The 24898-nt window shown below is 35.5% G+C and overlaps 1 pseudogene across 1 annotated transcript; it reads left to right on the forward strand.

Moving 5' to 3' along the window:
* The first annotated feature begins 13168 nt into the window (after positions 1 to 13168).
* LOC149232449 (cytochrome P450 76T24-like) lies at positions 13169 to 22166 on the forward strand (annotated as a pseudogene). The gene is made up of 3 exons (XR_016247537.1): positions 13169 to 13624; positions 21046 to 21284; positions 21414 to 22166. The product of XR_016247537.1 is annotated as a cytochrome P450 76T24-like (transcript).
* The last annotated feature ends 2732 nt before the right edge of the window (positions 22167 to 24898 follow it).

Consider the following 24898-nt stretch of genomic DNA (forward strand, 5'->3'; position numbering starts at 1 on the left):
TGGTTTGTACGTATGTGTTTGGATACTTTGAGTGGTTTGTGTATTTATGTGTTCGGATTTGGATGATAATGTTTGTGAATGTTACACTTGTTGTGTTATATTTTTATATGCGTATGTAATTGTTTATTAGTAATTAGTTGGTGATGAAAATGGGAGACAATATTGTCAATAGTTTGGAGGGGGATTGATATCGCACATCTATTTCACTTAATTTTAGGTATCACAACTTTTAACAACTAATTAATTCTAAATAATGTTCCTCCAAATATTACAAAATATATCTTGAAGAGTAGTTTTAACAATTTCCTGTGTGAAAATTACTCGTTAAATAATTTGTTCCTTTGTTTATGTTTGAAATAATTTATTTCCTTCAAGAATATTTTGATGATTTTATTTATTTATTTATTTATTTTTATTTTTATTTTATTTTATTTATTTATTTATAGTTTATTTTGCAAAGTCAAGAAATAATGTATTTTTTTTTTTTTTTTAATGAGTGCCCAGATTTATAAAATCTTTACATTATTTATTTCTCCAAACAATGATCACATCTCCTTCAAGAATAGTTTGATTTGTATTGATATTTATAAATATACATTTTCATCTTATAAATATGTTGAATATGTTGTTGTATGCAATTACTCTATTAGTAATTTTGAATATATGTAAATGTTTATTAGTAATTAGTTGGTGATGAAGAAGGAAGATGATCTTGTCAAGGATTAAATCTGCACATCTTTTTCATTTTACTACACATCTTTTTCATTTTAATTATAGGTATCATAGATTTTGACAACTAATTATTTCTTAATAATGTGCCTCTACGTATTACTAAATATATCTTGATTTTTTTTAATAATCCATAGCCTCAAGATTAACAACATCTAATGCATCTAATGCAAACAATCAAATAATATTAGAAAATAATATCTACATTGAAAGCAATGCATCTAATGCAAGCAATCGAATGATATTAGAAATCAACATCTACACTGAAATCAATGCGTCTAGTGCAAGCAATCAAATAGGATTAGAAATCCACATCAACACTGAAATCCATGTGTCTAGTGAAAGGAATCAAATAGGATTAGAAATCCACATCTACACTGAAATCCATGCATCTATTGCAAGCAATGTTTAGAAATCCAAATCTACACTGAAATAAATGCATCTAGTGCAAATAATCAAATATAATTAGAAACAAACATCTACACTAAAATCAATGCGTCTAGTGTTGGGTGTGGAGTTTTATTATCTTCTTTATTCTAAGGTATCGCCACATTGGACCACATTTCGTAATGTGGAGGCAACGCTGCCCATTTATGTGCGCCGTCAGGGGGGGCGACGACGATTCTTTAGAGCCCCCCCTCGGCAGGGGATCAAGGGCAACGCCCCTTAAGCTAAAAATAGATGTAAATTTGCCTTGTAAAATTTGTAATTTCCTAGTCAATATGGGCCGTTCATTAGGTAGAAATCTGATGGTAGAAGATATGTTTAATTTAGGGTTTTTTGCCCTAGAAGACAACACTTTGCTATATATGAGGGAATTGTATTGCGGCTATGTAGATAGGTATTCTGAAAGAGAAAGAAAGAGGAGATTGTGTGAGAAAGAATAGGGAATTATAGCGGATCTACTGTAGGTTGTATCTCTTCATTTTGTTGGATAATATAAAAGGAAGGACTGGCTGTTTCTTCGTGGACATAGCTCAAATTGGGAGAACCACATATATTAGTGTCTCTTGTTTTATGCTTTTTTCTGTGTTTATATTTATGCAATATTTTATGTGTTCCATTGCTCTGTAATATATAATTTTCTAACATTTAGTGCAAGCAATTATATAGGATTAGAAATCATCATCTACACTAAAATCCATGCATCTAGTGCAAGAAATATTCTTCCCTCTCTCCCCCATCCATCTAATCTTGAAAAATATTTTTAATAATTTACATTCTCAATATTAACAACATCTAATCCATCTAATGCAAGCAATCAAATAGGATTAGAAAACAACATCTACATTGAAATCAACACATATAATGCAAGCAATCAAATAAGATTAGAAACCAACATCTACACTGAAATCAATACATCTAGTGCAAGAAATCAAATATAATTAGAAATCAACATCTACACTAAAATCAATGCATCTAGTGCAAGCAATCAAATAAGATTAGAAATCACCATCTACACTGAAATCAATGCATCTAGAGCAAACAATCAAATAGGATTATAAATAAACATCTAAACTGAAATCAATGCATCTAGTGCAAGCAATCAAATATAATTAGAAATCAACATCTACACTGAAATCAATGCATCTAGTGCAAGAAATCAAATAGGATTAGAAATCATGATCTACACTGAAATCAATGCATATAGTACAAGAAATATTCTTCCCTCTCTCCCCACTCCATATATATCTATATCTCCCCCCATCTCTGATTATTTGTCTCTCTATCTCACCTCCCAGAACACACACACACACACACTCTCCATATCTATCTATATTTCCCGACCTATCTCTATCTCTCTCTTCTTCCCTCTCTTCACCTCCCATCTATATCTACATCTTCCTTTGCCTCTCCTTTGTCTCTCTATATCACCCCCAAAACATACAAACTCTTTATCCATATCTATATATCACTCTCTCCCTCTTTCTCTCCCTTTCTCTTCACCCTCACTCTCTCTCTCCCCTATTTATCTATCTTCCCTTCTTCTCTCCTCTCTATCTATCTCCCTTATTACTCCCTCTCTCTCTACCTCTCTCTCTCTCTATGTATTTCTTATTACCTCCATCTCTCTCTATCTCCCTTATCACTCCCTCTCTCTCCACCTTTCTCTCTCTATGTATTTCTTCTTACCATCCTCTCTCTCTATCTCCCTTATCACTCCCTCTCTCTCCACCTTTCACTCTCTATGTATTTATTCTTACCTCCTTCTCTCTTTCCCTCCAACTCCATATCTATCTCCCTCCCTCTCTCCTCTCTCTCATGTTCTATCTCTCTTCGTTCCTCTCTCTCCCTTTCTATCTCACCTCCCTTTGTTCTTCCCCCCTCTCTTTCTCTTCATCCTCCAACCCTGTCACTATCTCCCTCCTCTCTCCTTCTCTTCCAACTTCTTTCCATCTCTCCTTCTTTGTCTCTCTATCTCACTCCAAAACACACACTCTCTCTCCATCTCTCCCTTGTCACTCCCCCCCCCTTTCTCTCCACTCTTCTCTCTCAATGTCTTTATTCTTCATCCTATCTCTATATCTCCCTTGTCACTCCCTCTATCTCTCCACCTATATCACTTTGTGTCTTTGTTCTTCCTTCCATATACATATATATTACAATATAACAAATTTAATATCATATTAAATTTAATATTGTATTGATGCAAAGTTTTAAATTTAATAATAATATTATTATTACGTTTAATATTATTTTTTATGGCATGATAACAAAAATTATAATAAAACTACATCGAATTAATATTTTTAAATATTAGAACTTTGATGTGGAAATATTTATGTTTTTAAAGACTTTAATATATCCATAGGATATGGTTTTTCCCTCTAAATATTCATTTTACAAATATTTAATCTTGGATCCTTTGGTTGAATTGACCTTTTTCCTTTGATTTAAGAAATATTATTAGCTTTAATAAATATGAATAAAGATGTTAATATTTTACCTCATTTGGAATTTTAATGTGGTGATTTTTTTTTGTTATAAGTAAATTTATTATCCATTCAAATTCACGATAAAGGAACTATTAAATGCATGAGATAATTTAGTATCCATCCAAATAACATATAATAATACATAGTTATATTTTAATAATTAATCTTAGTTGATCAATAAGATTAATAAGTTATATATAATATAAGATTCAACTAATGTTTTGGGCAACAATAGTAAAAAAACATTTTTAATATTTTTTGAGGACATGACATACTTACACATCAGGGTCAAATTGGGTTGTAGAATGAGTCTATAGACCCAACAAGAAAATAATTATAAATATTTAAGTAAATGTTTGAAGAAAAAAATAACGATGTAAGTGAAGATAAAGAATAAGAAAAAGTTTGTAATTGAGAAGTAGTTTTGTTATCACCAAAATAAGACTCTGATAGGTTGCTTATCAAGTCAATCTCAGTGTAACTATTTCAAACCAATATTTTGGTTGAGGTTTAGCCTCCTCAGCCTGAGAGGGATCTCTCAAGGGTTAATGATATTGATACCATTAAAGATATAGATAGATGGTAACTCTATGGTTTGTGATTTTATATGTTTATAGGTTGAAAGATGGAGAGTTGCTACCATTGGGCTATGGAGTCAGTGACAGAGATAAATATAACAAATATCTCTTCTTATAAAACTAAGGCTTGTATGTACTTCAATGAAAGAGTAACACATTCAGGAAAGTCTCAATAACTTGAAGTTCATAGAAGTCAGAGCATATGGGGATGAATTCTGAGTAATGATACATCAAGGTATTCAAAAGGAAAGTATTAAAAGTGATTCATCAAATTTTAATACTTAAAGGAAGTCAGAGCATGAATAACCATGAATTCTGAGTAATAAGTATTAAAACATTGAAGAAAAACATCCAAAGATAGGACCCAAGAACTCAATTCACCATAGTTTAACACTTAAAGGAAGTCAGAGCATGTTCCTCCATGAATTATGAGTAATAAGCATTAAGACTATGGAAGTAAAACATATCAAATATAAAAGATAAAGCTCACTGAAGTACACTAAGAATCTCAGCTTCAGAAAAGTTAAACTGCCTCTGTATATATTAGTCCCTTCCTATCATTTACATAAAAATGGACAAAAATGTATCACTGGTTGAATTACAGATTAGAAAACATCTAATGGGCCATGGAGTCAAAGTAGTCTTCAACAAAACATCATAATCAGCTAAACATGGAAGTCAAGGCACCTGGAGTTTAGGTTTATAAGTGAAACAGTAACACAGTGAATAAACACAGTCTACAAGCATGTGAAAGAAGTTAGAGCATTTTCCAATGAATTCTAAGTAACACATGCTCATACCACTGCAAATAAGTAATTGGAAAATGTCAGGCCAGGGTAACTCCAGAATGGGTAGAAAAAACTGGTTGCATAATTCATTAGCTAACTATCATTTATATACATAAATGGGACGGATCAGTTCATCTTCTTGATGATTGTTCGCGTTCCAGTTCACCCATCCGTTGAGGATTAGGTGTCAACATTCCCCCCCTTAATCTGAAGGGATGTTGGTGAGTCCAAGCATCGTTCTGAATCTTTCAAGCTTTTCTCTTCCAAGCACTTTGGTGAAGATGTCTGCAATTTTCTCGTTTGTGGAACAATGACGGAGATGGATTGTTTTGGCCTCAACATGATGTCGGATCAGATGATATTTAGTATTGATGTGCTTAGTACGATCATGGAACTTTGGGTTCTTGGCCAACTTTATTGCAGAGGTGTTATCAATCATGAGTGGAGTTGATTGTATTTGTTTTACTTGCAAATCTTCAAGAATTTTCCTGAGCCACACAATTTCTTTCGTTGCTTCAGCTGCTGCCACATATTCAGCTTCTGTTGTGGAATCTGCTGGTACTGATTGTTTGCGTGATCTCCAGGAGGCAGCTCCTGATCCAAGACTCATAGCATATCCTGAAGTAGATACCCCAGTTTCTTTGTCTCCATCGAAGTCTGAATCAGAGTATCCAATCAAGTTGAAGTCATCCACCTGTGTATACTTGATTCCAAGGTCTTGAGTTCCATTCAAGTACATTAGAACTCTTTTTGCAGCAGACCAATGTCCCTCACAAGGCTTTTGCATAAACCTGGAGAGGATTCTAATAGCAAATGAAATGTCTGGTCTGGTAGTAGTGAGGTAGATGAGACTTCCTACAAGCTGTCTATACTTTGTTGCATCCTCAAATTCCTTTCCTTCAATAGATGTGAGCTTCAAGTTTTGTTCCATTGGAGTAGAAAGAGGATTGCACTCTGTCATGCCAAATCTGTTTAACAAATCTCCAATGTATTTCTTTTGAGAAAGAAATATGGACTTTGGATGTTGGGTTACTTCAATGCCAAGATAGTAATGAACATAGCCCAAATCAGTCATTTCAAAAAAATTTCCTAATTCTTTCTTTATGGATGCAATATAGCTTTCATTGTTCCCTGTCATTAAAAGATCATCTACGTATACCACAAGATATAAAACTGTTTTGCCAACTTCTTGACAAATAAAGTTGCATCATCAAGATCAAAATGATTGAAGTTGAGTTTCAGAAGATGCTCAGTTAGTTTTTCATACCAGGCTCGTGGTGCTTGTTTGAGGCCATACAAGGACTTCACAAGTTTGCATACTTTATGTTCATGTCCTTTCATAGCAAATCCTTTAGGCTGGGACATAAAAACATTCTCTTTTAGATCTCCATTCAAGAATGCAGTTTTTACATCCATTTGATGGACTTTCCAACCGTTCTGAGCAGCTAGTGCAAAGAGTGTCCGGATGGTGGCCCATTTTGCTGTGGGGGCAAAAGTTTCCTCATAATCAACCCCTTCCTTCTGTGCAAAACCTTTTGCCACAAGCCTAGCTTTGTGCTTGTCAAGTGAGCCATCAGCTTTGTATTTGTTCTTGTAGACCCACTTGCAGCCAATTGGTTTGGTTCCAAATGGAGGATCAACCAGCTTCCAAGTGCCATTCTTTATGAGGGCATCATACTCCTTTTGCATCGCTTCTTTCCATTCATCATGAGAAGCAGCTTCTTTGAAGGAAGTTGATTCAAAATCTGTAGACAAGTTCAATTCACAATCATAAGTAACATCCATATCAACAGGTGAATTAGAGTTATCTACATCACCTCCATCTTGTCGGTTTGTATTTCTGGTTCCTGTTTTTCCAATTTCATCAGGATGAACAATTTCAAGTGACTTTGTCAGCCACTTTGGGGGACCTTTCTGAGATGGTCCAGGCTGCTCTGTTGATTGAGTTGGGTCTGAATCAAGATTGAGTCTCCCAATTCTATCAATTACATCACTTAAAGCATCATCCGTTGTTGGAGTGTCATGCAGGGGAGATTGTTCTTCAGAAGAAGATTCCACATGTTGATCTAGTATAGGAATCCCCCCTTCAAGATGTGGAATCTGATTATCAAACTCTTGGAATGATTTCGGTTTTTTGAATCTATCCAAGCGATCAAGTTGCCGCTCAACAACACTGTCAGATTTGGATGATTCAAGAAAAATGACATCTCTAGATACAACAAACTTTTCATTTACTTCATCATAGAGACGGTATGCTTTAGATGTGTTTGAATAGCCCAGGAAGATACACTTACGACTTCTAGCACCAAGTTTGTTTCTATGTACCTTTGGTATTAAAGCATAACAGGTGGAACCAAAGATCCTAAGATGTTTTACCGAAGGAACATGTCCATACCACAATTCATAAGGAGTTTTGTTTCTTATAGCACTAGATGGACATCTATTCTTTATATATGCAGCACATAGAACAACATCAGCCCAAAACATTATCTTTACATTTTTGAAGAAAAGCATGGATCGTACCATATTCAAAATTGTTCTGTTCATTCTTTCAGCTACACCATTCTGTTGAGGATTATAAGGCACAGTTGTTTGATGTTTGATCCCATGTTGGCGAAGATAGTTTTCAAATTCATTTGATGTATATTCTTTTCCATTATCAGTGCGAATAGACCCAATATGAGATTGTGCATCATTTTCAATCCACTTATGAAAATTCTTGAATGTTTGAAAAGCATCAGATTTGTTCTTCAATAAATAAACCCAACACATTCTGGTGTAATCATCAATAAATGTCATGATATATTTATTTCCATTTGCATAAGGAACATGCATTAAACCACATAAATCTGAATGAATGAGTTCGAGCTTCCTATGTGCTCTTGAATGTGAATCATGAAAAGACTGTTTCTATGCTTTCCTAGAATGCAAGCATCACATTGCTTATGTTTTCTAGGAATTGTAGACAAACCAGCAACACCATTTTTCTTCAACAAGCGGAGACTATCATAGTTTAAATGTCCAAATCTAGCATGCCATAATAAACTTGACGGAAGTGTACCTTCTTCATGATGAGAAATATATGAGAAATGTTGTGCATGAGCAGAGGTTCCTTGCAGTTTAAGAAGTCTTTCTTCTTCTATACCCCTCATGACAAGTGAGTGGTCAGATGCCTTTCTTACCTCAAGCTTTCCATCAAACATATGAATGAAGTGACCTTGATGGCGGATGTGGACCAAGGACAACAAGTTTCTCTTGAGCTGTGGGAGATATAGAACATGATCCAGAAGAAAGTCTGGAAGACCAGGCAGTTTAAGCCTGATTGTGCCAAGCCCTGGATGGCTTGATTTTTGACTGATCTGCAAAGTATACTGCTCCATCAACATTGTCAGTGAAATCTTCAAAAAAATCTTTCCTATGAGTCATATGACAGGTTGCTCCTGAATCAAGCAACCAATCATTTTTTGAAGAAGCAAGTGAAGCATTAAACAAATCTTCATTTACTCCAATGTTACATTGTGCCTCAATATAGTGAGTGGATTTAGGTGCTTTACCTTTGTCTGTGTCATCAGTTTTACCTTTCTGCTGGTTTCTTCTCTGCTCAATTTTGTCCCATGGTAGCTTGCATGTAGAAGCATCATGTGATCCATTTCGTTTGCAGCGAATGCAATGCAGATTTGCTTTTTCACCTTGAGAATGTCTGCCCCCCCTGCCTCTGAAATATCTTCCTCTTTCTCTTGAATGCATACTGTAACAAAAATTATTTCTGCTGATAGAAAAATAATTTTGCTGATAAAAAGAACTTCTGCTGATAAAAAATCCTTATGCCACAGCCTTATGCATTTTATTTTCTTCTAACGGTTAATAGAAGCATCAACATTTCTTATATCTCTGCAATACTACTATGTTTTTGAAAAAAAAACTTTCAAGAGATCACTTCAATATATCACTTTAATACATATCAATATATCACTGCAATACTATTTTGAAAGCAGCGCAGCATTTGAGAGTTCAATTACAGAGGGTGTACAAAAATTAGTGCCAATTTCGGCTTGATATGTATGCTCGTTAAAATCCAGAGATAAAGAAAATTATGAATTCGTGCAGGAGTCGATACCAAATGATGATTCAAAAAATGCTTCAATGTGCTCTCTCAATACTCCAACAATGATTTAAGAAATGCTCCAACGTGCTCTCTTAATACAGCTCCAGCGATGGTATCAAGTTTCTATGACAAGTCGGCTTCAACAACGCCAAGCAGAAGTCAGAACACAATGGTTAAGTATTCAAGCGAGCCTGGTAATCCTTTGGCTAAGGCTAAAGCATATCTTGAGGATGTGCTTGCCCACGAGCAAGCAATACCTTTCCGTCGCTTTTGTGGCGCGGTAGGACCTATCGCCCAAACAAAGTCTTGGCATTCATGCAAAGGAGCATTTGTATAATCGTTCTACAATTGGCTGATATGTATATCCAAGCATCTATGCAATTCTTACCAACTAAAAATAATATAGGCAGCCATGTTCACAACACAGTCAATGTAAAATTCCTTACGCAAAAGCGGGTAGTATGCAGGATCCTCTCTATAAGGCGGGGCTAGTACATCCAGCACTGCACAAGATGTTACTGCTCTGAAGGAATACGGATGATTCACAATATGGAGCTCTTATAACAACTTCCGATTTCAGTTTCAACTCTACAATTGTTAATCCTGGTGGGCGAGAATATTGGAGTTGGGAAAATCGATTGAGTCAACAACGCAAATTCAAGGACGATGGCAGGCGAAATAGAGAGCGCTGCTACCATTACTGATCAGAGGCAGAAGATAGAGCAGTACAAGCTTATTCTTGCCTCCATTTTCTCCAGCAATACTGTTCAAAATGCGAAGGCTCAAATTCAACCCAGGGTTGTTTCCTTCGAAGAACAGGTATCCATCATGCGGGAGAAGCTTAGTAACGGGCGTAAAGATGGTCTAAAACGGAATTTCACACAGTCTTCGATGCGCAGAGAATGAAACGCAGGACAGAGGCAATGTCAGGCCAGACAACCGTTCAGGCAGGCAATCAATGCGCAGAGAGACAAACGTTCAGGGCAGAGTAGCGCTCAGGACTGAGCAGCGCTCAGGACAGAGGCAGGAGTTACAACTATTTCTAGGACCTGTGCTCTGATACCATGTCAGGCCAGGGTAACTCCAGAATGGGCAGAAAAAACTGATTGCATAATTCATTAGCTAACTATCATTTATATACATAAATGGGACGGATCAGTTCATCTTCTTGATGACTGTTCGCGTTCCAGTTCACCCATCCGTTGAGGATTAGGTGTCAACAGAAAATGCCATAGAAACATCTAACACATAAACCCCTTGTGAATCTTGAGTAGTAAAATTGATCTGTGTATTAAGTTGAAAAACACAGTGTGCTTCCATAACACATCTTCTTTTGCTAATACAAATGCCAACCTTGAGGAATTCGAACTCATGCTTCATATAGAGTCTTTACAACCTTGGATTCTATGATCCATCCTTAGGAGAATTTGAATTTCTAAAATTGACACCTATCTACTCATGAAACAAATTCTTAATTAGAAACTGACAGCTAGTTGTCTTTTAGGAGTCCTAATACAAATAGGAGTGAAACTCCTAAAACATGTTTCAAAAACCTTATCTAAGACTTAAATACATTCTTTGACAGCTTCTAATCCATATCTTCGACCTTTATGATGCCTCCAAAATTGTTACCAACCCTGCTAATCCATGACCTAACTATCCAGAAATTGTCGTTGAACATGTGTAAAACTGAAAAATTATGATTTATGAAAATATGGCTTCAAAGAAAGCCTTGTTTCTCTCAACTAGTAACACTTTTGAGGAAAGTGAGAGAGTGATTGTAGCTGGATATTTTATGAAGAGAAACCTCTTTTAGAATTCTAAAAGACTTTTGCATTTGGCCAGAAACGGATCATGAAGTGAACTACTAAAACTAGAAAACAAAGTTTTTCTCTCAATGACTTTCGGCAGTTTCGTAGCGCAAGTTGGGTCATCAATTTCTCCCACCTCATAATGCATTTAAAGAAATGGAGAGAGGTTTTTGTAGTTAAGTATGTTAGGAAGAAAAATCTCTCTCAGTTTTCAAAAATGAGTTTTCAATTGCTCAGGAACCCCTTTGGAAATTGACTATTAAAAACAGAAAAATAAGGTTTTTGCCTCATAGTGCTCTACGAAATTAGCTTGTTTTCATAGCGCAAATCACCTTTTTTGAACTAGTTGCACTACAAAACTATGGATTTCTGTATGATTGCAAAAATTTAACCCTAAACTTAATAGAATGACATCTAAATGGAAAATGTGACCTATTTGACTATGAAGTGAACCTAAAGTACTTTATTTGGAAATGAAAGATGACATTTTAAGACTTCAAATCCTATCGCTTACCCTTTTATCAAGACTAAAATGACCTTTAGACCTCTTTGAAATCATGACCAAAAACGGAGTTGACACAATAATGTTTTGAGAATTTTTGGGTGATAACAAATTTGAAAAATAAAAGAAGAACAAAAAAATCACCCAATAACTTTAAACCAGGAGGCTTATAATTTTTTTCACGGAGAGTATCATACAAAGTTTATAAAGCATGAAACTCATTCACATCTTTTTCACATATATATATATATATATATGGAATTATTAACTCCATTTTTCATTGTTCATGAAGTATAAGGAATGGAGTGTATTGGCAGATGGCATGAAGATACATGAGAGCAAGAACATCAAAAACGAACCAAATAGGTCTTCAGTCCCGAACAACATGGTAGATTTAATGCTTGTGTTTAATACTTTTCAATATAAGATGAGTCAGGTGTTTAAATAGAATTTGCGTGTTCTATTTGATGGTGAACCATCACCATTAATTAGTTATATAAATGGATCATTGTACAAAAGTCTATGTAATGATTTTGTTTTTACAAAAATCTACGTAACGTGTAATACAAAGACAAATAAATAGTCAATTATATAAATTATTCTTTGAAAAGTGTAACACAAAGACAAATAAATATTCAATTATATAAATTATTGTTGGAAAGGAAAGTGTGAGTTATCTTTATATATTGAATAGTGTATAGATTGCTATTACAATTAGTTTGAGGATTAAATTATAATAATTTTTTCCCTTATTTAAAAATATATGAATAAATAATAAAAAAAAACAAATAAGTGATTTGTATATAGATGGTATTGGTCGCAAGTTAGTTGGATAATTTAGTTAGGATAAGTTTTTTGGTCATTTAAAAATAAATGAACAAAAATATATGAATAAATAATATAATTTTTTTTATAAGTGAGTGATTTGAATATTGAAGGTTTTAACCAGTTTGAATTATAATTTGTTTTGTTTTGATAGTAGAAAAAATAAAAATAAATAAAGAAAAATATATGAATAAATAATATTTCTTTGAAAGTGAGTGATTTGAATATAGACGGCCTTAACCAATTGGAATTGGAATTTGTTTTGTTTTGATATTGAAAAAATTTGACTAACTAAAATTCAATAGTGGAAAAATTAGAGAGTATACACTTTATAACTAGTAAAAAAATGTTATTTTTATCAAGATATTAGAAAATATAAAATAATGAATAACGTGGCAAATTGAACTTATATTATATGGACAATTGATCTCGAGAGGAAGACTCGATAAATGATATATAAATATGGAAAAGTGATCTCGATGGGAAGATTCCATAAATATGGACAAATGATCTCCACGAGAGGATTCGATATAATATATTTATAGCGATGCAATGCGGTTGAGGTGTATGTGACGTATGTAATAATAAGAAGTTACATATTATGGATCTCCTTTCGTTATATTAATCCTCTTCTTCCCACCTAGTCGGCTCTTGTTCGAAGCCTGTGATTGGTCTGGTCAATTGAACCCTATGGATCTTGGAGGGTTGTTTTGGTATTCTGTGCTTTTGGGAAGCATTGTTATCACATTCTTGGCTTTCGATGTATGGAGGAGGAAGGCATACTACAGGCTTCCTCTAGGTCCTGCGGGATGGCCAATTGTGGGAAATTTGTCGCAGGTGGGTAGCAAGCCCCACGGATCCTTTTTCCATCTTGCCAACAAATATGGGCCAATCATGAGCCTCTCTCTCAGAATGAAAACCACAGTGGTGGTCTCCTCTTCCACCATGGCAAAGGAGGTTCTCAAGGCCCATGACCACATATTGTGTGGCCAGATCTTGACACAAGCAGGTAAGGCTCTTTCCCACTACAAGACCTCCATAGTCTTTAGCCAATATGGATCCCACTGGCACATGCTCAGACTTGTATGCATTAACAATCTCTTTTTTGTGAAGAGGCTGGAAGCTCTGCTACATCTCAGAAGAGATCAAGTAAATCGAATGATTCATCAGATTTTTGAAGACGCCATGAAGGGAAAGTGTGTGGATATTGGACACACAACATTCCAGTCCTATTTTAATCTGTTAGGAAAAACGGTGTTTGGAAAAGATGTGTTGGATCCTCAATTGGGTACTCAAGAGTTGAAATATGCCCTTTCTAAAGTGATGGTGCTTTATGAAAGTCCCAAGCTTGTAGGAACTGTAGCAGTTGGTTATATATGTGGATGACTATCTCTTTTCCCATCAAATAATGTTTCCACTTTTTTGTAGCTTGTACCAAGACATATAGCTCCTTATTGTAGGTAGGGTAGTTGAGAACCACCCCATGAAGCACTTAAGAATGGTAGCATACAAGTATTCTTCCCTACATCTAGACCACTCCCAAACATACCTACTCACATCTATATCCACTTTCAAGGGTTGTTGCAAGTTCGATAATGTGAGAATTGGTGCTTGAATGGTTTTCTTCTTCAACTATTCAAAGGCCTTTTACTAACCTTTCCTCCATTGGAAACTCTTTCCACTCATTATTATGGCATGGAGTGGTGCATATACTACTAAAAATGAGGCTATAAATTTGCTCAGTGACTACAGTGCCCCCAATGAAACTCTTAACCTTAGAAAAACTTGTAGGCACATGCCACTTCATGATGACCTCCATATTAGTATGACATATCTTGAGTTGTCCTCCATCAATCACATAACATAAGTACACCAAATACTATTGAGCAAACTAACATTTCTTGAGATTTTCCAATAGCTTATGCTTTTTCAAATTCTCTAGCACTTGCATCAAGTATGAGATGTGTTCCTTGCAGAAAGCATTGTATATAACTAAATCATGCAAATAAAAAATAACACACACACACATATAATTCATTAATCTCATGAATGTAACTAGTGCATTGCATGGACTAAATGGGATGACTAACCACTCATACAAACCTTGTTCAATTTTTAAGGTATTTTCCCAAGTATCTTCTACTTTGACTTAGACCTAGTGACAACCTAATTTTAAATCTAGCTTGGTGAAATATAATCTGGTAGAAATCGGTTCGACAAATCATCAATTCAACGTAGAGGTGCCTGTTATTGAGTGAGGTATTTTTTAACACTCTTTAATCAATTCATATTCACCAAGTCCAATCTTCTTTTTCACAATTATGATGGGTGACCCACATGGTGATGTACTTGGTCAAATAACAATTTTCTCTAACAACTACTACAACTAATTCTTCACTTTCTTTACTTTTAGAATGAACTACATGTATAACATAATTTTTTATAATGGAGAGTTCAACATAGTTTGATCTTATGCTCCACTTTTCTCTTGCGTTTTAGGCTCCTGAAATACTTCCTAGTATTCATATAGCAACTCGTCTAGTTCTGTCTATTTCTTAGAAAACCCCTTGAGGGATGCATTTTCTCTCATTGACTCTTCTATAGATTGGTTTCCTATTAATAATAATAAAACACCTTTTTACTAGAACTAATAAATTTATGAGATTTATTGGCACTTACTAGAAAAAATATTTGACTCGCCCTTGTGAATGTTGATGATGAAGGATTTTTACCAAGGTAGTATCAGTTCGTTCTCTGCATGAAAATTTCATCCCACATGTACATAGAGGTGTAGAAATATGGTGTAAAACTAAAATTGCTTTAATCTAAATCAGTGCAATATCTTTTGATCCTAGTGTACCAAGAACAAGGTGCTTGTTTGAGACTGTACAATGCTCGCTTGAGTCTGCACACATGAGACTCTCAATCAAATGTCTCAAAATATTCTAGTTGCTCGATGTAGACCTCCTCCTCAATAACAACATTGAGAAATGCTATTTTTACATCCATCTGGTGGATCTTCCACCCCATCTGCACAACCAGTCCAAGAATTGATCTAATGGATGAATACCATGCTACATGAGAAAATGTTTCCTCATAGTCAATTATATCAACTTGAGAGAATACTTTGGCCACAAATTTGGACTTATACTTATCTATGTTTCCGTCTGCTGCATGCTTAACCTTAAATATCCATCTCGAACCCGCAACTAATTTATTTGTTGGTCTTGGGACCACTTCCCAAACACTTTTCTTCATGATGGATTCGTATACTTCCACCATGGCATCAACCCAAATAGGTTTCTCTAATCCTTCCTTGAAAGATGTTAACTCAGTCTCTTAAAGCTCGATCATTAAATCCATGTAGTCAGTGTACCTCTCATGTGACCTCCTCTTCCTGGGCAAATTTGAAGGAGCTCCCACATTCTCCCTCGCATCCTGCACAAGTGTGTCATCTTCCCTGGTTCCTTTTCTACCTTCTCTAGATGGTTCTACTTAAGTGGATGTCTCCACTCTCTGTTCCTTAATTTGTGGCTTCTCCACAATTTCTTGAGGCTCCTCCTTTAGATCTAAAATCTCCTCTTCTGGAGCTAAAAGCTCTTCTTCTGGTGGGATTTGAAGCTCCCTCTCAAGAGAGAACCACATTTATTTCTCCTCATCAAACTTTACATACCTTCGCACAATTGTCCTTTTGATGGATGTTAAGTACACATGGTAGTTGTATGGAGTTTATGTGTAACCCACAAATACTCTCAACTATGCTGTCGGCTCAAGATTCTTCCTCGAATATTTGGAGACATGGTAGTAAACAGAGGTTTCAGAAATATGGAAGTGAGACAAATTTGACTTCCTTCCTGGGAAAGTCTCCTCCGGTGTAATCATACCGAGAATCCAATGAGGACTTTGGTTTTGCAAGTAGACTGTTTTGTTACATTTTTCTTCCCAAAAATGCAGTGGTGGGCCTTACTCATGTAGCATAATTCTTGCAACTCCAACAATGCTTTGACTCTTTCTCTCAGCTACGCCATTCTACTGTGGGTTGTGGGGTGTTGTCAGCTCTCTTTGAATTCCTTCTTTCGCACAAAATACTTGAAGTCATTCAAAGCATACTCACTTCCATTGTTTCTCTTGAGAGCCTTAATGTTCTTGCTAGTCTCTTTCTCAACCAGTGTCTTGAATTCTACGAACTTGGAGATTGTCTCATCCTTCTTCCGCATGAGGAATATCCAACAATTCCTTCAGAAATCATCAATAAAAATATTAAAATATTTATGTCTGGCAATGGAGGTTGTCGAGAAAGGTCCACAAACATCAGAGTGGACTCTTTCCAAGACTGCATGTGATTTTCTATCTTGATCATTGAATGTTTATTTTCCATACTTCCCTAAGGTAAAACCTTTGCAAACATCTTGATTCTCAAGTGATATTTTGGGGAGGCTAATGGTTATTTGTTGCATAATATTTAAGGTGCCATGATGCAAATGCCCCATTCTCATGTGCTAGAGCTCACCGACATTATGACTGTGCACTTTCTTTACCTTACTTCTTAATGCCGCACAATATTCCACATCAAATTTACACAGGTTCTTCACATGAACCCTGATCTACTTCACCTGTCTAGTGTCTATGTGTTTCAAGAATGCTTTCCATTTACTCAAGATCACACTGTAACGACGGTCTTCCAAAACTACAACAAAGATGAGATTATTCTTTAGGCCTAGCACAAACATGAAATATTTGATACGAAGAGGGGACCCTGAATCCCTTTGAAAGGTTACTATACCAATCATGATAGTACTGTACATTTCGTCATCCCCCATATCAATATACATATGGAGATATTTCTCCTCCACGTCACTAAAAAACTCTCAACACCCTATCATGTGGAATGATGAACCTGAGTCTATGTAGCACATGCTCCCATCACTATGCTAGTCATACATCTGATAAGGATGAATTCAAGCTCGAATTGTGAAGCCAATGCTTCACCTGCTACCCCTCTTGAGTTCTTCTTGCTTGACCTTTTATGTGGACATTTTGTGGCATAGTGACCGAATTCATGACAATTGAAACATTTTATTTTGGACAAGTATTTTTTCTTGCCCCATTGGATGGATTTTGGTTTGGTTTTTGATTTATTCCATTTTCCCTTCTTTCCATTTTCTACCAATGCAAAATTTCCCTCGTCCTCTGCTTTAGATAAAGTTCCATCTCAATTATTTCTCTTGAACTTTTCTTGGACCAAATTGGACCATAATCCTTCCCACTTCGACAAATTTTCCCTTCCATTCACCGAAATCTGCTAGTTATGCCAGATTTTGGGAAGGCCTAAAAGAGCTAGGCTCACCAGGTAATCTTTTGCAACAGTCACACCAACCCCTCCAAATTCATCACGAACTTGTGTAAATCTGTCGAGATACTACAAAATGGTGTCATTCTTTTGCATCTTGATATTTCAAAGTTTATCTTTGAGGGCCAGTTTTCTATGGTTGTTGTTATTCTGGAATAGATCTGTCAGTGTTTTTCACATCGTGAAAGGTGTTTCTTTCCCATAGATATTTGAGACAATGTGGTCTCGCACTCCCTCCAAGATTATTCCCCTCACCTTGGTTACATCTTTCTTCCATTGAGCTAGGTTATGGGCATTAACTCATCCTAGTTTTACCATGTTTGTTTTGAAATATTATAGCAATTTGTTGTCATCAAGCACCACCTCCATGTGATCCCTCCATTCAATGAAATTCGAGATACCTTCCAAGGCATACTCTAATCTCAACTTGTTGAAGGTCATCTTCCCAACTCTGAAGAGATCCTGCTGCACTCAAGCTACTAATTCGAACCTCCTAAGGAACAAGTTTGAAATTCCTATTCTAATGTGAATCCTTCTCTAATACCATGTAGAAATATAGTGTAGAATTGCAACTTCTCAAGAAATTTTAATATAAATTGAGAGACATAATTCTACTATATTGCCTTGTGAATTCAATCCACAATTTAGAACAAAAATCTCAGACATGCAATAAGAAATCATACACATGCATAGTATTTTTCTATGGTAAGGAAACTAATAAAAACCCCTTAAGCCTGCTTGGATTAATAAGATGAATGGAGAATGTATTACAATTGCTAGCTCAATCTAAGCTCAACTTGCAAGTGAATAACCTATCTCTTTGATCAATGAGAAGCTATGACCCAGAATTAGCTAATTTTTGGGTATGATTGAGTCTCTATTTCCTTGAAAAATTCCTAAGGAATTAGGTCCCTATTATTTAGGATTTGTCCTCCAATTGATTGCGGAATTCCCAAGGTTTCTCATCTGGTTGCATGCAACACATGTACACTCAATACTAGTCTACAACTAATGTTACACTGCCTTGGAATCTCCACCATAGCTAAGGAACTCGAATATTCTACATGCACTAGCTATCTTAAGTAGATTGATTAGTTAACTGGATGATCACTGAGTTAGACTATTTTCCCAGTGCACAACTGACCTTCCACTAGTTCTTCAACATTTAGAACTAGTTTAACTAAAAACAACTTGAAATGCCTGACCTTGATTGCTACAAATTAGTAATAAAACATGCTTAACTAAACTCCAAGCCCTCTAACTAGAATTTACTAAGCTAACTGAGTGACAAGAGCCATATCGCACAAGTTAACGACCTCTAAGTTCTACGCTGATGAGGAAATTTGAATTTCTCAATTTCACCAAGGTAAAATCAAATTGAGGCTTTCTTGATGCATTTTTCAACAATAGGGACGCCCAAGCACAAATTCACATACATTAAGCATAACTACAACAAAATTCTACTTTAATAAAACCAACACTTATAACAAATTTAATTTTCCATTGTTTGTTTTTCTTTGTCTCTCCTCCTTCTTGAACCATCCCAAAGGATATGGGTTAGAATAGTCATGAACCTTTAGTCCAATTTTGTTGACCAATTACGTACTATGAAACTTTCCTGTGAGTTTATTTTTATATTTATTTAATTATATATTTATTAATTTTTAATTATGATATAAGTGGTTATATAAAAATATTTAATCATTTAAATATTATTATTTTTAATGGTATATTTATTAATTTTAATTGTAATTTAATTAATTTTAAAATATATATATTAATTGAGGTTATTTTGGTTTGTTGGACTAAATGGTTTTTTTTTTGTCCACTCAAGTTCAAATCTCTACTAATTACATGATAAACTATAATACATATAAATATTGTTGTATTGACTTTGAACCTTGTGAATTCTTTAAAAAGTATATTTATGACTTAATTTGATACCAAGAATCTCACTTCGTGATATCAACCACTTCACTCTAAGATTCAAATTAAAATATATATATTCTCGAATAAATATTGATTAAATTAGACATTATTAAATTTAAAATAATTCTCTAAAATCTGAAACTTATATTTATTATACATAATAACACAAACTTGTTTTTCTTCAATACCAATAACACCAACTTGTTTTTCTTGAATATCAATAATGAATGAGTTAGGAGGTAAAAAAAAAATGTCCACCACTGTGTGGAGGCCGTGCGTGCACCATACATAAAGTTTCAACAGCTTGTTTACATAAAGTTTACATAAAGTCAGCAACTTGTTTACATAAAGTTTCAGCAGCCCGACAAATTTTAAAGCATGTCAAGGTCAATCGTCAAGGGAGACGGAACTACCTAACATTTTGATTTATATTAATTTTTTTGTGTTGATTTTGATAATATACTTGTTAAAAAAACAGAAGAACTAAATTAGTTCTGATGGCATATCTATAAAAGGAGAGAACAATCATATTAAGCGATCCAAAAAAATCTATAGAACATTGAAATTACCCAATCTTGTGATGAAATAAAAAAATAAAAAATAGAACATTGAATTTACCCAAACAGGGATGAATCAAGAAACTGAAGTTATATGGACAAATGATCTGGAGGGGAAGATTTGATATATAAAGATACGGACAAATAATCTCCACGAGATGATTCGATATAATATATTTATAGTGATGCAACGTGGTTGAGGTGTATCTGACGTATGTAATAATAACAAGTTACATATCATGAATTTCCTTTCGTTATATTAATCCTCTTCTTCCCACCTAGGCGGCTCCTGTTCGAAGCCTGTGACTGGTCTGGTCAATTGAACCCTAAGGATCTTGGAGGGTTGTTATGGTATTTTGTGCATCTGGGAAGCACTGTTATCACATTCTTGCTTTTCGATGTGTGGAGGAGGAACGCGTACTACAAGCTTCCTCTAGGTCCTACGGGATGGCCGATTGTGGGAAATCTGCCGCAATTGGGTAACAAGCCCCACGAATCCTTTTTCCACCTTGCCAACAAATATGGGCCGACCATGAGCCTCTCTCTCGGAATGAAAACCACAGTGGTGGTCTCCTCTTCCGCCCTGGCAAAGGAAGTTCTCAAGGCCCATGACCACATATTCTCTGGCCGGATCTTGACACAGGCAGTCAAGGCTCCTTCCCACTACAAGACCTCCATAGTCTTTAGCCAATATGGATCCCACTGGCGCATGCTCAGACGTGTATCCATTAACGAACTCTTTTCTGTGAAGAGGCTGGAAGCTCCGCTACATCTCAGAAGAAATCAAGTAAATCGAATGATTCATCAGATTTTTTAAGACGCCGTGAAGGGAAAGTGTGTGGATATTGGTAATCTGTTAGGAAAAATGGTGTTTGGAAAAGATGTGTTGGATCCTCAGTTGGGTACTCAAGAGTTGAAATATGTCCTTTCTAAAGTGATGGTGCTTTATGCAACTCCCCTGCCTTCAGTTCTTAGATCCCCAGGGCGTCTACCGTAATACGAACTTCTATTTCAGAAAGGTGTATGGCGTAATCGACAAATTCATTGAGGATCGCCTGGTTACTAGATCAGAGGAAAGTAGGGACAGAAGTTATAGTGAAAAGGATCTATTGGACGTTCTTCTGGACATGAGAAGCCACGAATTTACTGTCGACATATCAGAGGCTACTTAGTTGTAAGCCTTTTTTTGTTTATTGGTTCTTGTTTAGCTGGTTCTAGCACAGCTCCTTTTCATGGAAAATGTATTTCGGGTATGTATTTCGTGTCCTCTTTCTTTCTGATGTTTAGTTCCATTTTGGTGCAGGACATATTTGGGGCCGGGAGTGACACCACCGCAACGACAATAGAATGGGCGATGAGAGAACTCATCCGCCATCCAGAAAACATGAAGCGAGTCCAAGCTGAGCTGGATGAGGTAGTGGGGCGTGAACGAATGGTGGAAGAAAGTGACGCAGAGCGTCTCCCTTATCTCCTTGCAGTGGTGAAGGAAGTGTTCCGATTGCACCCGCCGGTTCCTTTTCTGATCCCTCACAGAGCCGATAACCGTTGTGAGATTTCGGGATTCGTGATACCGAAGCACACATCAAATAATAGTCAACGTGTGGGCAATCGGGAGGGACCCTTCGCTTTGGAAGGAGCCCTTGAAATTTATCCCGGAGAGATTTCTTGATAAGGAGACGAGTAGTGTGGATTACAAGGGGCAGAACTTCGAGCTGATTCCGTTCGGAGAAGGAAGGAGAATGTGTGTGGGGCTTCCGTTGGCCAGTCGGATGGTCCATCTGCTGTTGGCGTCGCTCCTCCATCCATTTGAGTGGGCACTTCCCCGAGGCATGAGTGGCTAGCAAGTAGACATGAGCGACAGGTTTGGACTCACACTGGCCAAGGCGGTATCGCTGGAAGCAATTCCAACGCCACGCCTACCTTCGGAAATGTATTTGTTAGATTAAACTAGAACGGAATTGGCTCTGGAGCAGCTCTTTCCTCAGCGTAGCTTCTATCGTTTTGATGACTTTAATTGTATGTGGTAATGAACTTCTGCATCCATTCGATTGGTTGTTCCGTGATGATTTTCTGTGGTAATGAACTTTTTTATAGAAGTGTGGTGTTGTTGGTTTATGAAAAAATAAACTAGTATAAAGGATATTTTAAGAAGGGTTTATATAGACAAAATTTTATTAATAAGCCAATCTATAAATAAACTCACTCTGCAGCAGCTCTTTCATCCAATGTCTTACGAATGCATAGCTTCTATTATTGTGACGAATTTGATTGTATCTTGTAATGAACTTCTCTACTATCTGGTAACGACAACCTCTAGTTTGTTGGTTAATATATCTTTTGTGAAGTATCATCGCAGTACAAAATTTCATGCCATATTAATATTATTATTAAATGTAATAAATTTGGATTAATACAATATTAAATTTAATTATTTAATATGATATTCAATTTGTTATATTATAATATATATTAATATATTATGATATATATTAACTATATATATGGAGAGAAGAACAAAACATATAGTGATAGAGGTGGAGAGAGGAAGTGACAAGGCAAATATGGAGATAAAATGAAGAATAAAGACATTGAGAGAGAAGAGTGGAAAGAGAGAGAGAGGGAGTGAAAAGGGAGAGATGGAGAGAGAGTGTCTATGTTTTGGGGTGAGATAGAGAGACAAAGAAGGAGAGATGGAAGGAAGGGGGAAGAGAAGGAGAGAGGGAGGGAGATAGTGATAGGGTTGGAGGGTGAAGAGAGAGATAGAGGGGGGGAAGAGAGACAGAGGGAGGTGAGAGAGAAAGGGAGAGAGAGGAAGGAAGAGAGAGAGAACGCGAGAGAGAGAAGGTGAGAAGGAGGGAAAGAGAGATGGAGTTGGAGGGAAAGAGAGAGGGAGGTAAGAAGAAAAAAACAAAGAGAGAAAGGTGGAGAGAGAGAGGAGGAGTGATAAGGGAGATAGAGAGAGAGGGAGAGAGGAGAGCATGAGGGAAGAAAGATAAACAGGATGGAGAGAGAGAGTGAAGGGGAAGAGAGAGGGAGAGGAGGAGGGAGGGAGATATATATAGATATGGATAAAGAGTGTGTATGTTTTGGGGGTGATATAGAGAGACAAAGGAGAGGCAGAGGGAGATAAATATATAGATGGGAGGTGAAGAGAGGGAAGAAGAGAGAGATAAAGAGAGGTAGGGAGAGATATGTAGATATGGAGAGAGTGTGTATATGTGAGATAGAGAGACAAATAAGGAGAGATGGAGGGAGATACAGATATATATGGAGGGGTGAGAGAGGGAAGAATATTTTTTGTACTATGTGCATTGATTTGAGTGTAGATAATGATTTCTAATCCTATTTGATTGCTTGCACTAGATGCATTGATTTCGTGTAGATGTTGATTTATAATTATATTTGATTGCTTGCACGAGATGCATTGATTTAATTTTAGATGTTTATTTCTAATCCTATTTGATTGATTTCTCTAGATGCATTGATTTCAGCGTAGATGGTGATTTCTAATATTATTTGATTGCTTGTGCTAGATGCATCGATTTTAGTGTAGATTTTGATTTCTAATTATATTTGATTGCTTGCATTAGATGTATTAATTTCAGTATAGATGTTGGTTTCTAATCTTATTTGATTGCTTGCATTATATGCATTGATTTGAATGTAGATGCTGTTTTCTATTCCTATTTGATTGCTTGCATTAGATGGATTAGACGTTGTTAATATTGAGACTGTAAATTATTAAAATATTTTTCAAGATTAGATGGATGGGGGATAGAGGGAAGAAGAGTTCTTGCACTAGATGCATTGATTTTAGTGTAGATGATGATTTCTAATCCTATCTGATTGCTTGCACTAGATGCATTGATTTTAGTGTAGATGTTTGTTTCTAATTATATTTGATTACTTGCATTAGATGCATTGAATTCAATGTGAATTTGGATTTCTAAGCCTATTTCATTGCTTGCACTAGATGCATGGATTTCAGTGTAGATGTGGATTTTTAATCCTATTTGATTGCTTGCACTAGATGCATGGATTTCAATGTAGATGTGGATTTCAAATCCTATTTGATTGCTTGCACTAGGCACATTGATTTGAGTGTAGATGTTGATTTCTAATATCATTTGATTGTTTTCACTAGATGCATTGATTTCAGTGTAGATGTTGTTTTTTAATCCTATTTGATTGTTTGCATTAGATGCATTAGATGTTGTTAATCTTGAGGCTGTAGATTATTAAAAATAAATAAAAATTCAAGATATATTTAGTAACACGTAGAGAGGTACTATTAAGAAATAATTAGTTGTCAAAAGTTGTGATACCTAGAATTAAAATGAAAAAGATGTGCATAATCAATCCCCCTGCAAAGTGCAAATTGCAAATTAATCCTTGAAAATATTGTCTTCCTTCTTCATCACCAACTAATTACTAATAGGCAATTACATATATTCAAAATTACTAATAGATTAATTGCATACAACAATGTATTCAAAATATTTATAAGAGGACAATGTATATTTATAAACATAAAAACAAATCAAACTATTCTTGAAGGAGATGTGATAATTTTTTGGAGAAACAAATAATGTAAAGATTTTATAAATCTAGCCACTCATTAAAAAAAAAAAAAAAATACATTATTTCTTGACTTTTCAAAATAAACTATAGATAAAAAAAATCATCAAAATATTCTTGAAGAAAGTAAATTATTTCAAACATAAACAAAGAAACAAATGATTTCAAGAGTAATTTTGAGACAAGAAACTATTAAAACTACTCTTCAAG

Source organism: Pinus tabuliformis, chromosome J, assembly GCF_031772625.1.
Source record: "Pinus tabuliformis cultivar Carrire ecotype Pingquan chromosome J, CPIR1, whole genome shotgun sequence".
Classification (NCBI taxonomy): Eukaryota; Viridiplantae; Streptophyta; class Pinopsida; order Pinales; family Pinaceae; genus Pinus; species Pinus tabuliformis.